At 47.8% G+C, this 15,284-nt stretch overlaps 1 protein-coding gene across 2 annotated transcripts in view; it reads left to right on the top strand.

Annotated features, from left to right (window-relative positions):
• Positions 1–2,894: 2,894 nt before the first annotated feature.
• TP63 (tumor protein p63) overlaps positions 2,895–15,284 on the top strand; it is a 546,450-nt gene continuing 534,060 nt past the window's right edge. For both annotated transcript variants that reach the window (XM_085635888.1, XM_085635887.1), the window contains exon 1: positions 2,895–3,031. The gene's annotated coding sequence lies outside the window, so the exon portion shown is untranslated. The remainder of the gene's footprint in view (positions 3,032–15,284) is intronic.

The raw sequence follows: 15,284 nt of genomic DNA, 5'->3' as shown, positions 1-15,284 counted from the left end.
TGTGATTTCCAGGGGCAGCCAGACAAAAAGGGATTCTGGTGACACCCCATCACCTTTTCCTTGTCACCTCAAGGATCCACTGCATTCCAATTACCATCCAGCTTTAGATGCTCAGTGTGATAGGGGGAAAAAAGCACAAACTGCATTTCTGATGAGTCTGCGGTCCAAGCTCCTCCATCTAAATTGGTTCAAATGCTCCTGCATGATTGCATATACATGCATGTTTGTCTGTGGCAGATTATGAATGTGTTATGCACACCACGCCTTTAATGTTTGCTCCGAGATGATGGTGGTATTTTCTGAATATTGTGGGCACCCACACTATAAACATGAACACCCGAGGAAGAATACCAACACTGGCATAATGGTGGAATATATTTGTATATCATAAGAATCCACCACATGATGGTACCTAAACTTAGTATAAGGTTGGCTCTCACACAAGGGTGGCAATTCTTGAAATATTGTGGGAAAGCAGTGGCATGATGGCACCCATCGCTGATATAACGCACTCTTGGCATAGCCGTGTTAACTCCTGACATATTGAGCATGTAATGCCCACAGCTAGTCTACTAGTAGCAAAGAAATAATGGTGGTCAACTGCCAACATTTTGAAGGGACCCGTCAAAGGACTGCCATCCTTGATATGAATGACCCTTGAATGAAGGTTGTATACCATGTCATATTTCTAGTCCTAGTATTTATCTACATCTGTAGTAATGTTGGCCGTGGCATAAATGTCATGATAATTATCAAAATAAGGGTATCCTTAGCATGACGGCACATGGTTATGCATAACAAAGTTCATACATATGTGGCAGTTGTGTATGTAACTATTTGATGAAAATGACAAACATGTTTAGACACCAAGTTCAGAGCTGGAAACAGTGTTTATGATGACAAGGAGCAAAAAGATCTCAAGTTACTTTGTTCCATGCTTAAGTAACTCGGCCACTTTAGGAATTTGTTTGTTGCATGTTGGAATTTGTAGTTCTGTTTAAACCATAATAACGCCTGGACTACAAGAACGTCAAATTCAAAGCTAGACTGGCCAAACAATTCACAGATGGACTAAGAATATTGAAAGCTGTGGGAGCAAGGTGGCTACACTAGAGACATAACTTCTAGGAACTATTAAGGGGCTTTAAGAAAAAAATCAGGACAATAAAACGTCAATAGACAATATATCCACTTCAGCATGCATTGCGGCAAAACTGTTTTAAGCAAGTGAACACCGCATTAACATCATTTGTAATTAAAACCTGGAGTTTGGCATCATAATTTTTAGTTTAAAACTGGGGAGTGTGATAAATTGAGGTGGGCAAGCCAATAAAAGTTCAATCTAGAAGTCTGACTCAGGTCGTTGTCCTCTTGAAACTTGACCTGAAAACCAGCTGAGCTTTAATGTGGCTGCTGACGACACCCACTCTATCCTCATGCACAAGGCATTAAAAACAAAGGGAAGACCTTTGATATATAAAAGGAGAAAAGACAGTCATACAGTGGCTAAACTGCACATCAGGAGCCTAGAACATCCTGGGATCAATCCAAGCTTCCCTGCTTGATTAAACTGTATTAACCTTGGCAAAGATTTTACTGCACAAGCCTCCTTTTTCTTAAGTTTCATATAAGAGAGCACCATCAAATATGTGAGTTCATAGTGTGTGTGGTATAAACACCTCTTGTGTTTGATTTAATAGACTATCATGTTACTTCATGCATAAGAACCTAGGCCACATACGGGGTATGTACGCATGACAACCAGGGTCATTACCTGGCTGTTTTTTTACCAGTATTTTGATGTCACAAAAATTAGGAAAATCACCTAAAGCTAGTATTTTTGCCCCTTATTAGTAAATATTTATAACAGAGAAATATAAAACAAAAGCGCTTTAAAATGTGTTTTACAGCTGCCTTAATGAGCAATGATTGATAAAATAAACAAAGACAAAAATTCTTTGTTAAAAAGAAAAACAGAAAAAATGTTCTATGTAACCATATGGCTGGGCCTTACCATATACTTAAAATGTGCACAAATATCTGATATTTTTCTCTGAAAAGGTGGCCACCCTAGCCCCGCCTCCTAGTTCACCTGTGGCGCTGTTGTCATGCGCGGTATGAATGTTTCTAAGTTCAGCTTAAAAACGTTCCTTTTTATGAAATGCCTCTCCATGCAGTGATATAATCCAGTGTAGCAAGCAGAGACGCTTCAGCATATTGAATAGCAACACCTATTATGGTTTTTGAAGAGAGGCAATGATATGTTCATATATCGGTTGCTTGATTTAAATGTAAATATTTTCAAAGCTCGGCTTAAGGATGGGCTCTTAAGAGGCATGCCAGACCTCTTGGGGGTATCCCTAGGTATTTTTTTTGCTCTGAAATGCGACCTCAGGACAGCTCTTTCTGCCATTCTGTGGAAGTACAATTGATTGAAGTAGACAAGTTATCTCAACACATTCATAATTACTCGGCTCTCCATATTAATTTGTTGGTCTTGGAAGGGTAGCTAGAACAAATACAACAACAAAAAAAGTTAAATATAATAATAATAATAATAGGGAAAAAAATAGCTGGGATATCGCTCTACACACTTATGAGGACTCATCAAAAAATAAATCATTCAGCAACAGCCGCACACGGGCACAGTTAGACAACACCAAGCGGCGGCACAACCGTTAACTCACGGGCAGTAAACTCCACAGGCCGTTAACGGTCAACAGCGCGCAAAGTCAGGGCACGCGCCGCCGCGTGCGAGCGGCTCTAAAGCCACGTCATGTTCTCAGCGCACCTCCGGGCTGGACACTTAATCTCTTGACAACTTCCGTCCGCGTCATCGGACGGTACCCTCCCACGCGCGCCCGGGCAGGTGAGGGTCCCACCCAGGCTTACGTGAGTCCCGCGCGCATGCGCAGACATGTTGTGACAGAGGCTTCGCGGCACGCCCTCCATGGCCTGGCGAACCGTCGGTTTGCGGTGCAGTCACCTGTGGGAACGGCCAGCGGTACCAAGGAGGACCCCAGCCGCCCTGGTGAGCACCCCATGACCGCCTGCGGCCTCTCCGTAGTTTCTCGTATGCGGTGGGTTTCGTGACGTCATGGTGTTGCGTCACACAGAAGCTTCCAGTATTTGCTTAATACAGAATTATTGACTTTTTGCTTTAGTAGTAATTCGTCTTTTCGGACACCAGTACGTTTTGTTACCACAAGTCTTAAAACGCCAGCTCTACCCTCCCCTTTATTAATATTTTATAAGTAATTGGTCGAGGCAGGGGCTGGGCTCTGTCTTCTCCTGTGTACACAGTTAGAAACAGAGCGTTAGTGTTTGAGGTAAAAAGGAGAGAGAAATAGAGAACTATTTAGTGGCTGATTTGCACAAAGTGAAACCAGAACACCTGTGGTTAATCCCGTCTTCCCCGTTCATCTCTGTGATTTTAGGCAAGTATTTTGTTTCACCAATTCCCATTTTCTTTATTCTCTCTTGATGAATTTGTAACCAGGCTTATTAATGTCAAAGCTGCCGCATGTTAAAGAACTGTGCTTTTTTTACTTTAAAGAGACTGTCATATTTTACGTGTTGTTTGTTGCGTGGTTTTCATCGCAAACCTCTCCCAGTCTCGGTTTGTTATAGGGCTCTTAGAGCCAAGCCAGTCCTGTGGCTTGCACCCCTCCCCCTGCTAATTTGTTGGCTCGCCAACCTTAACTTAGAGCAGAGTACAACTTCGCCTCGTTTGCACACAGTACTCCTTAGCTGCACACAAGTCTACCTATTTCGCAACACACCTGCCACTTCTCACCCTGCCATACACTCACACATGCGCACAGTACAGAACCCATTCTTCCTGCTGGTCCAACTGGATTCAGCGCACAGAAATAGGTTCCCATACTCCCCCAGTACACAACCCTGTAAACAACATGTACCATTCACTTCACTGAGTTCCCTTATACTTCTCTGAGCACAGTTCCATAGCTCCCTCGCAATGGCATACAACTCTGCTTCAGCCAGTGTGGAGGGCACAGTATTCCCTTTACTTCGTGCATAGAGTCTATGCGTGCAGAGATATCAGAAAATGTTGAGTGGGGGTTGAGGTGTGCAGCAAGCACATTATTGAGGTTTCATTCTAACCTCGCCCCACCCACCCCCTCCATCTAAATCAGGCCATCTTAAAAGATGTAATTTAGTTTGAAGATATAGCATATTGTGTTATTACTATTCATACTGTAATTTACCACCTCCCGGAGTAAGCTTTGCCTTGTTGCTGCTGTAACTTTTGTTAGACAAGATTAGAAAATGAACAACTCAGGTATCCAAATGAAATAGTCTTAACTTTTAAAATATAACTATCTCTACCCCGCATGCTCTCCAGTAACTACCCACTGCCACAGGACCTGATCCAGACTGTACATTTTAACCAGGGAACTAGAATACTTGATATCTAATCTGTTTTCATACTTCACCTAGTTGTGCTGGAAATAAACACTGTATTTCACAGCTAGACAGGCCCCCAAAGATAGCTGTGCTTCCCTAGGAAGGACAGCCACTTGGCCGTGCCATCAGAATCACTTGCATTCCAGTTGTGGTGTGGTGGATAAAGTGGAAATGTGGGACCAGGAAATGTGTTTTTATTCTTGGCCTCCAATTTGGCCACATTGTGTATTTTAGGGCAATCACTGATCAACTTCTTCTGTTCTGTTTTGTAAGGGTCAGAAGTATTTAGGACCAGTATAAAAGATGCTATTTAGCATGTGGTTAAACTTCGGTCTACTAATTTAACTGTTTGTTCCTGGGCAAATTATACTCCTCCTGTGCCTCTGTCCACCGATCTGACCATATATCAGTGGTTTGAAACAGGCTTAATGGAAGAAATAAAGACCAAGGGGTATTCCTTGGGCAGTTCCCCATCCCGGTTTCCATTCACACATTCATAGCTGCTCAGGTGCCTGGGTGTGCATTTTAATTGGACGTGAACAAGCCACTGAAAGCTTGATCCTAAAGCCTGGCTGTGGCGCATCTCGAGGACCCGTTGGAACCTTGAGCCTAAAAAAGCCAAACGTTTATGTGACTGCTGCATGCTACCCTCTCTCAGTACTCTAGTACAAAGAGGTGAAAACAAAACATTGACATTTTAAGGGAAAAGGGAGAGACAAATAGATACTCATTCACCTGATCTGTACAAGTTGAAACCAGAAAACTTTGATCAATTGCTGCTTCACAAACTGTGATCCTAATCAGTATTTTATTTCACCATTCCTCCTTTTTCTTTATTATAACTTGTTTTACTTGGCTCTGTCTGCAGGGCCATCACAAGACTTTTTGCCTCACCCTCCTGTTTTCCGAAACCGTTTTTGTTGGGTTTTAGGACTTTGCTCACTTTACCACTGCTTGTGCTAAAGTGCTTGTGCTCCCTCCTTAAAATCTGGTAGAATTGGCTTATACCAAATTCACATTTAATTTACTTGTAACTGCCTAGTAAAGTGGCTCTACCTGTGCCCAGGGCCTGTAAATTAAATGCTGTTAGTTGGCTTGTAGCACTGATTGTACCCTCCACGTAAGTAGCCATTTAAATCTTTCAGGTCAGCCATTGCACCCTGTGTGTGCTGTTTTAAACTTCTATTTCGACCTCTAGCAAATGAACCTTTTGTCAGTCCCAAACCTTCCTTTTTAATACATATGTCACCCCAGGGTAGGCTCTAGACAGCCCGGTGATAAGGATGCAGTCTATTTAAAAAGTTGGAAAAGTACTTTTGAGTTTTACATGTCCTTCTAGTGGAAAACTCAAATTCTTTTTTCACTACTGCAAGGCTTAACTCACCAATAGGATAATATTGGAGTTACCTTATTATATTTGATAATTGATAACATCCAAATAGGAACAGGTATTCAGTTCATGTTTGGTGTCTTTGGAATTGTAATGAAAAATCCTATTTTATGGTATAGCTGATATTAAATTGCAATTTCGGAAATGCCCCTTTAAGAAAGTTGGGATTTTTCTCCATTAGTCTTTTGGAACCTGCAGCCTGTCGCTGGGTCACATGACTGGGTGTAGTTTAAGTTGGGCTATGTGTATTCCTCTTTGTGCCTGGATGGGTCATCACTGGCAGGATGGGATGGCGGAGCTGAGCACAATCCTACTTAACACTTGAATAGGGTAGTCCTGCCTCCACACAAAGAACTGCATACTCCCTGTAGTTACTCTGGAGCCACAGCTGGGAATCAGGAAACGTGTGTGTAGGAAGGTGGATATCTGACTATGGTTACCCCCAAATTTTTGCCTAGTGTCTAGCTGGTTTTTCGACTTAGTTGGCCTGAGATCCTGCTATTCAGGATCTCAGCCTGGCTGTTCTCTCTTTAAAATGGACTCCATGTACCCTAGGTACATACCCAATTGGTTGGATCACCCTGTCAGCCCCTGTACCAGTGTACACTAGGTACCCAGGGCATTGGTGTACCCAAGGCCTGCCAAGGGCTGAAGCATGTATTATGCCACCCCAGGCTTGGCCTAACAATTTGACACAACTGGCTGATCACTCAGCTGGGGTAAGTTGGTGTAATCACCTCTTACTTAGGTGTAGTATACCTATACCTAACCTTAAATGGGACACCTGGTAACCTATAAGTCACTCCTATGGCAGGCCTTAACAATCCTGAAGGCAGAGTGCTTGGTTCCATGTGAGATGGTGCTCTGGCATGAGCTGAGCCTGTCTGCAGTGGTCGGAACAACTTCCTTCTACTGTTTCCAGATATCGTCATACCATATACTCTTAAGTGCATTATGAACCTCGCGGTTAAATGCTATCTTTGGTTTGGCTTTATCAAAACATGTTGAGTAAGGTGTCATACGAATTGGAATACTAACCCCTCGCCAATTCTGGCGACGGGGTTAGCATTCCACCCTTCTAGAGGGACACGACATGTACAGTACCTGAAACCCGGGTAAAATCAGACATAGCCTCAGCTCCACAAAATGGATGCTGCCACCACAGACACAAGTCTGCCCTCCTGCTGCTGGGAGTCCTTCCAGCTTGGGAGGTGTGGACAAAGGGTTTCCTGCCAGGGGAGGTGCGTGCACCACCCCAGACAGGATTTTGTGTATTGGTCAGGTAGGGCTTGAAAGAAACCAGACATGCCTGTGGCTCACAAGGAGCCTCGGTGCATATGCCAGTTCAAACCGGTCCTGGGGCACACCAGTCCCGGGCCTGGGGCGAGCTGGACAAAGGATTGGGGGTGTAACCACCCCCCTTCCTGGTCCCACCCATAGGGAGGGACCTAGCAGGTAGTCCGGCCCCTAGAATCCGCTTAAAGGTAGGAGCTGTGTCCTAAGACTTCAGACATCCTGAAATCAACTTAACACTAAGAAGAAGACGGGAACTTCGACGCTCTGCTGCACAGAGGACTGAAGCCAATCTCCCCTGTGGTCAGGGAGTGACCACCTTGCTAACGCAAGCACCACCCAGCGAATCAACGTCTGCTTTGCCGCCGCCTCCTGCCGGAGCCCGAGCCCAGAGACTGACAAGACCTGGACCTCCAGACCTCTCACCGCCCGATCCACAGTCCCTGAAAAGAGGAGACCCGTGGAGGCACCGAGACACGTGGAGCCAGCCATCTTGGATCGACTACGACAAGCTGACAAGTGCAACAACCGAGGCTCCCTCCAAGTTGTGCTTTGGGATCTGAGAAGCCCAACTCTCGAGCAGCATTTGCACCAAAGGTGAGCCCTCCAGCATCTCCACGATCTGCGTGGGGCCCTTCTGCATTTTGCCACTCGACGCGCCTAACCGGTTGCTGGCCCGCTGGCTAGTGGCCATCTTGGCGACGAACTCTACGAAAAACACCGCTGGTCTGGTTGCTCCAGACTGGCCCTTGCTCCTCTCCAAAGGAGCAATCCCTCTGACCTTGCTGGTCAGAACCAACAGCTGATTTCCGAATCCTCCTACAATTGCTTTTGCCAAGGCTTGTTTGCTTCGACCAAGTCGCCGACACCGCCGGCAGCGAGAGCCTGCGTGGGACAGCTCGTGAGCCGACTCCTGGACGTCGTCGACCTTCAGGGACCACGTGGCTGCGGAGACAAGCTACCCCTCATCACCTGTTTGCACCCGACATCGCCTGGTACCTACCTGGTGCCACGCCGGTCACTGGCTAGTGACTGTGAACACTGTCCCCTCTGCTGTCAGGTCTTCTGCAACTCCGATCCACCCTTGGATCCACCGCATCTCTCCCGGACCGACCGCCTGCAGCATCTTTGTCCCAGGCTCAACGGAACAGATAGAAGAAACCCGACGCACTTTGAGGCCTATGCACCCGCTTCCTGTGGGTGAGGTAAAGCTGGTACTCCGGTGCCCATGTGTAGTAATACATCTCTAGTGCCTGTGTTCCAAATCTTAAGTTCCTAGTCAACCCGGAAGATCTCCTTTGCAGTAACTTTGTACTTTTTACGCACCCATTGAAACCTATGGGAGCACGCGTGTGACTATTTGCTCTGCACACGCCACCCGTGGACCTCCTGGTCACTAACTAACGTTAGCTCCTTGTAGGCCCAGCGATTCTAGAGGTCTTAGGCCTTTTCCCTTCTCTGTTCGTGGTACTTATACCACTATTTTAGTATATGGTTTGAGTGGCCACCAGGGCCTATCCATATAAAGTGCAACTTCTGTGTATTCTACTGTAATCTTGTTTGACGATTTGTGCTCCTGTGCTCATAAAGAGACTAGGGGTTACTTTGAGAAATAAATACATATATATTTTGAATATATATCTGTGTGGTGTCCTTTCATTGGTATAAAAGGGGGTTGCATTTGGTAAAACAGCTGGCTTAACACGCTTCACGAGTTTAGCCTCAAAGACTGCTTAGCCTACGCTACCACTAGGGCAGCTAGTCCGAAAAGGTTGACTTACAACCACACCATAAGGGTTGCTTGGCATGGTACAAGGTGATCACTTTAACTAGTGAGCATCATATACCAGGCCAACTTCTCACATTGGTGAGCAGCGGTTGGATTTGAGCTTGCTGTGTTTTACCATTGTAATCTCTTGGTTACCAATTGAAAGATCACATAGGTACCTGTAGGTACATATAAAACAAGATTAGATATACATAAGTTCTACTGAACTTAGTTGTTGTAGAGCAAAGGGAGTAGCACACCCTGACTACAACTACTAGATAGGTTTAGTAGGTAAACCCAAGTGTAGGTAGATTGCAACACATCCACCCACACTTAAGAGCAATGGCCGGGGCAGAGGGGTCCACTGTACCCATCTCTGTTGAGAGTGACCCCCAGAGGGCACCATCCAGCTTTGCTACCCTTAATCAGAATGAGCTCAGGCATTTGGCAACTCTTAGAGGCCTTAAACAGCCCAAGAACCCTACCTCTGCTGAGCTCAGAGAACTCTTGCAAAATGATGAGAATCAGAGAGAACTCAGGAAAGCTTCCCAGTTAGCCCCCTTAGGGTCAGGAACAGGAGGCCCCCCTTCTGAAGATGCTACAGAGGTACCCAGTTCCAATAGCCATCCCTTAGATGAGAACCATACTACAGGGGAGGAAAGTGGTGAGGATACAGAAAGTAGTGATGATGAAGGGAGAACTAGCCCAGTGCCAAGTATTATACTTGGCCCAGCTAAACTAAGGCTATTGGGGACTGACAATGGGTTTACCCCATTGGATCTCCCCAGTGGACTTAACACAGGGCTTGGGAGGCAAAGGAATCGCTCAGGTGACTCCAATGCTTCTCATGGCTCTAGAGGCTCTCAAGGTCACTCCAGGAAAAGGATGACCACCCCTCAGAGGAGGGAACATGAGGCCAGAATGCAGGAAGCCCAGCTGAGGATCAGGAAGCAGGAGCTAGAAGTAGCCCTGATGGAAGAAAAACTGAGGAAGGCTAGGCAACCTAGAGAGAGTGGGTCTATACCCACTGGTGGCAGCATTGTCCCTAAGGACAAAGATAGGGTCTTCGATAATAGGAACCTGTCTAAGGTTGTGCCCCCCTACAGAAGTGGGGATGATATCCACAAATGGATAACTGCTCTTGAGAGAGCCTGCAAAGTACAGCAGGTTCCTGAAGACCAGTGGGCAGCAATCCTCTGGCTCTCCTTTGAAGGAAGAGGCAGAGACAGACTCCTCACTGTTAGGGAGGAGGATGTCAGAAACTACAGAGTCCTGAAGAGTGTTCTAGTTGATGGGTTAGGCTTAACCACTGAACAGTACAGGTTAATGTTCAGAGACACCCAGAAGACACAGACTCAGGACTGGTCTGAATATGTTGAATGTGCCACTAAGGCTTTGGAGGGTTGGTTGCTGGGAAGTAAGGTATCTGATTATACAGGATTGTACAATTTGATGATGAGAGAACAGATTTTAAGTAACTGTCAAAACCAGCTCCTCCATCAACACCTGGTAGACTCAGATTTGACCTCTCCCCAAGAATTGGGAAAGAGGGCAGATAAATGGGTCAGGACCAGGATCAGGCCTAAGAATCAGGGTGGTGACCAAAAGAAAGATACCACCAAACCTCAAGAGAAGGGTGGGGATAAAGCAAAAGAGAAATCTTCCTCAGGGCCCCAAAACTCCACACAGGGTGGTGGGTCCCAGGCTCCCTCCTCTACCACAGGTAAAAAGCCTTACTGCCATGAGTGTAAAACTCCTGGGCATTGGAAAACTGACAGCAGTTGCCCAAGGGCTACAAACAAAACTGTTCCTCCAATTACTCCTGTCACACCACCTATTACTGTCAGCAGTAATCCCCCAGGTGGTGGGAGTGCCCCCAAAAATTTGGGTGGGTTTACTTGGGGAACACAGGGGGACCCTGGCTTAGCCAATTCCCCTGCAGCAGATACTCTTGTCTGTGATGGTGGCATGGGGTTTGCCAACTTCACTGCCTGTCCCAACACTTTGGGTAGGTACAGACAGGAGCCCTACATCAATGGTACAAAAGCTGAGGCCTACAGAGACACTGGAGCTAGCATCACAATGGTGGCCCATTGGCTAGTTCCCTCTGAGCAGCTTTTGCCTGGTTTCTCCTACCAGGTGACCAACATTGATGGCAAACAGAACAGTCATCCCATGGCAGAGGTATGTCTCAGCTGGGGAGGTGTCACTGGCCCTAAAAGGGTGGCAGTGTCCCCAACCTTGCCTGTAGACTGCTTACTGGGGAATGACTTAGAACTCTCAGCTTGGGCTGGAGTTGAACAAGACACCCATTCTAAAATGGTAGGCCTTTCACAAAAGGGTAGTGGGGTTGTGCCATTCACAACCCCTGTCCAAATAGATTTCCTCCCTGGAAAGGTTGGAAGGGCAGTGGTAGCCACAGCCCAGGCACAGACAGACTTCCCTGTAGAGACTGGCAGAGCTGTGACAGTCACAGCTCAAACACAAACTGAGTGCCCCCCTGAAAAGGTTGGCAAGGCTGTAATGGTCTCAGCCTATACTCAGACTGACATAGGTGTCGTGAAGCCTGAAACTATGGATCACTCCACACAAACAGAGAGTAGTGGGGAGGAAGAAAAGTCTCCCTCTCCCCAGACATTAGGAAAAAGTCAGCCTCCTCAGGGATCTGACCCCACCCCTTGTGAAGGAACTGCCCCAGAGGTAGCCAGGCCTGGCCTGGCAGAGCCTCTGATGTCAGTGGCCCCTTCCAAGGTGGGATCCAGTCTGGTGCAGGTAGCCTGCCTCTCTCTACCCTGCCTCAGTCAGCCCAGGGCTGCAGAGGTCAGGGAGGCCAGTGGACCCCAAGAGGGCCCCTGTCCACAAGAACCCCCCCATCAAAAGAATGAGGATTGCCTGGCTAGTAGCCCTAGTCAGGTGATGGGTAAAAACATTCCTGAGGGATCTCCTTTACAGGTAGTTAGGGACCTCCCCCAGAGGGATTCTGTTGGGTACAGGCAAACATGGGACCTTAGGGCCCCAGACCTGACCTGTCCCTCCAGTAAGCCCACAAAAGGGACCCAGCCTCCAGCTTTAGGTAGCCAGAGGCTGACCCTGAGAGCACAGTGCAACTCAGTTAAGGAAAGAAAGGCACCCATGGTGGAGGGGGATTGGAGGAAGGTGAGGCCTCACTTTGAGGACACTCACTTCAGTACTCCATCTCAACACCAGCCTTTTACTTCGCCAAGACACACCAAAGGTAGAGATTCCCTATGGTGGAGACCCTCTGATACCCTTAGGGTGAGGGATTGCTTAGTGGACCATGAGACAGGGGGTAACCATGCCAGTGCTGGTTCCTCCTTATATGGCCACTTGGGCAATATAGGCTTACCTGGTCAAGGTCAGCCTTATCTCCCTTCGTTTGGGGGGGGGGGGTTGTGTAGGAAGGTGGATATCTGACTATGGTTACCCCCAAATTTTTGCCTAGTGTCTAGCTGGTTTTTCGACTTAGTTGGCCTGAGATCCTGCTATTCAGGATCTCAGCCTGGCTGTTCTCTCTTTAAAATGGACTCCATGTACCCTAGGTACATACCCAATTGGTTGGATCACCCTGTCAGCCCCTGTACCAGTGTACACTAGGTACCCAGGGCATTGGTGTACCCAAGGCCTGCCAAGGGCTGAAGCATGTATTATGCCACCCCAGGCTTGGCCTAACAATTTGACACAACTGGCTGATCACTCAGCTGGGGTAAGTTGGTGTAATCACCTCTTACTTAGGTGTAGTATACCTATACCTAACCTTAAATGGGACACCTGGTAACCTATAAGTCACTCCTATGGCAGGCCTTAACAATCCTGAAGGCAGAGTGCTTGGTTCCATGTGAGATGGTGCTCTGGCATGAGCTGAGCCTGTCTGCAGTGGTCGGAACAACTTCCTTCTACTGTTTCCAGATATCGTCATACCATATACTCTTAAGTGCATTATGAACCTCGCGGTTAAATGCTATCTTTGGTTTGGCTTTATCAAAACATGTCGAGTAAGGTGTCATACGAATTGGAATACTAACCCCTCGCCAATTCTGGCGACGGGGTTAGCATTCCACCCTTCTAGAGGGACACGACATGTACAGTACCTGAAACCCGGGTAAAATCAGACATAGCCTCAGCTCCACAAAATGGATGCTGCCACCACAGACACAAGTCTGCCCTCCTGCTGCTGGGAGTCCTTCCAGCTTGGGAGGTGTGGACAAAGGGTTTCCTGCCAGGGGAGGTGCGTGCACCACCCCAGACAGGATTTTGTGTATTGGTCAGGTAGGGCTTGAAAGAAACCAGACATGCCTGTGGCTCACAAGGAGCCTCGGTGCATATGCCAGTTCAAACCGGTCCTGGGGCACACCAGTCCCGGGCCTGGGGCGAGCTGGACAAAGGATTGGGGGTGTAACCACCCCCCTTCCTGGTCCCACCCATAGGGAGGGACCTAGCAGGTAGTCCGGCCCCTAGAATCTGCTTAAAGGTAGGAGCTGTGTCCTAAGACTTCAGACATCCTGAAATCAACTTAACACTAAGAAGAAGACGGGAACTTCGACGCTCTGCTGCACAGAGGACTGAAGCCAATCTCCCCTGTGGTCAGGGAGTGACCACCTTGCTAACGCAAGCACCATCCAGCGAATCAACGTCTGCTTTCCCGCCGCCTCCTGCCGGAGCCCGAGCCCAGAGACTGACAAGACCTGGACCTCCAGACCTCTCACCGCCCGATCCACAGTCCCTGAAAAGAGGAGACCCGTGGAGGCACCGAGACACGTGGAGCCAGCCATCTTGGATCGACTACGACAAGCTGACAAGTGCAACAACCGAGGCTCCCTCCAAGTTGTGCTTTGGGATCTGAGAAGCCCAACTCTCGAGCAGCATTTGCACCAAAGGTGAGCCCTCCAGCATCTCCACGATCTGCGTGGGGCCCTTCTGCATTTTGCCACTCGACGCGCCTAACCGGTTGCTGGCCCGCTGGCTAGTGGCCATCTTGGCGACGAACTCTACGAAAAACACCGCTGGTCTGGTTGCTCCAGACTGGCCCTTGCTCCTCTCCAAAGGAGCAATCCCTCTGACCTTGCTGGTCAGAACCAACAGCTGATTTCCGAATCCTCCTACAATTGCTTTTGCCAAGGCTTGTTTGCTTCGACCAAGTCGCCGACACCGCCGACAGCGAGAGCCTGCGTGGGACAGCTCGTGAGCCGACTCCTGGACGTCGTCGACCTTCAGGGACCACGTGGCTGCGGAGACAAGCTACCCCTCATCACCTGTTTGCACCCGACATCGCCTGGTACCTACCTGGTGCCACGCCGGTCACTGGCTAGTGACTGTGAACACTGTCCCCTCTGCTTTCAGGTCTTCTGCAACTCCGATCCACCCTTGGATCCACCGCATCTCTCCCGGACCGACCGCCTGCAGCATCTTTGTCCCAGGCTCAACGGAACAGATAGAAGAAACCCGACGCACTTTGAGGCCTATGCACCCGCTTCCTGTGGGTGAGGTAAAGCTGGTACTCCGGTGCCCATGTGTAGTAATACATCTCTAGTGCCTGTGTTCCAAATCTTAAGTTCCTAGTCAACCCGGAAGATCTCCTTTGCAGTAACTTTGTACTTTTTACGCACCCATTGAAACCTATGGGAGCACGCGTGTGACTATTTGCTCTGCACACGCCACCCGTGGACCTCCTGGTCACTAACTAACGTTAGCTCCTTGTAGGCCCAGCGATTCTAGAGGTCTTAGGCCTTTTCCCTTCTCTGTTCGTGGTACTTATACCACTATTTTAGTATATGGTTTGAGTGGCCACCAGGGCCTATCCATATAAAGTGCAACTTCTGTGTATTCTACTGTAATCTTGTTTGACGATTTGTGCTCCTGTGCTCATAAAGAGACTAGGGGTTACTTTGAGAAATAAATACATATATATTTTGAATATATATCTGTGTGGTGTCCTTTCATTGGTATAAAAGGGGGTTGCATTTGGTAAAACAGCTGGCTTAACACGCTTCACGAGTTTAGCCTCAAAGACTGCTTAGCCTACGCTACCACTAGGGCAGCTAGTCCGAAAAGGTTGACTTACAACCACACCATAAGGGTTGCTTGGCATGGTACAAGGTGATCACTTTAACTAGTGAGCATCATATACCAGGCCAACTTCTCACAGTGTGCACTTCAAAGTGAAACAATTGAGGCTTCTCCCACTTCACAGGAGGCACCTGGTATAAATATTGGACCTCAAACACCAACTCTTAAGTACTCTTCTGATCCTTTGGGGACTTTGCCAGGAAGCAGGACTACTGTGCTGCTGAAAGAACTACTGCGTTGCTGGAATTCTGCCTTGTTGGATTGCTGCCCTCCTGCCTGAGCCAGTGATTGGATCTGCACCTGAACCCAGGGCTCCCAGAG

The sequence above is a fragment of the Triturus cristatus genome, chromosome 11 (assembly GCF_964204655.1).
Source record: "Triturus cristatus chromosome 11, aTriCri1.1, whole genome shotgun sequence".
Lineage (NCBI taxonomy): Eukaryota > Metazoa > Chordata > Amphibia > Caudata > Salamandridae > Triturus > Triturus cristatus.
This window is presented reverse-complemented; position numbering and strand designations above follow the sequence as displayed.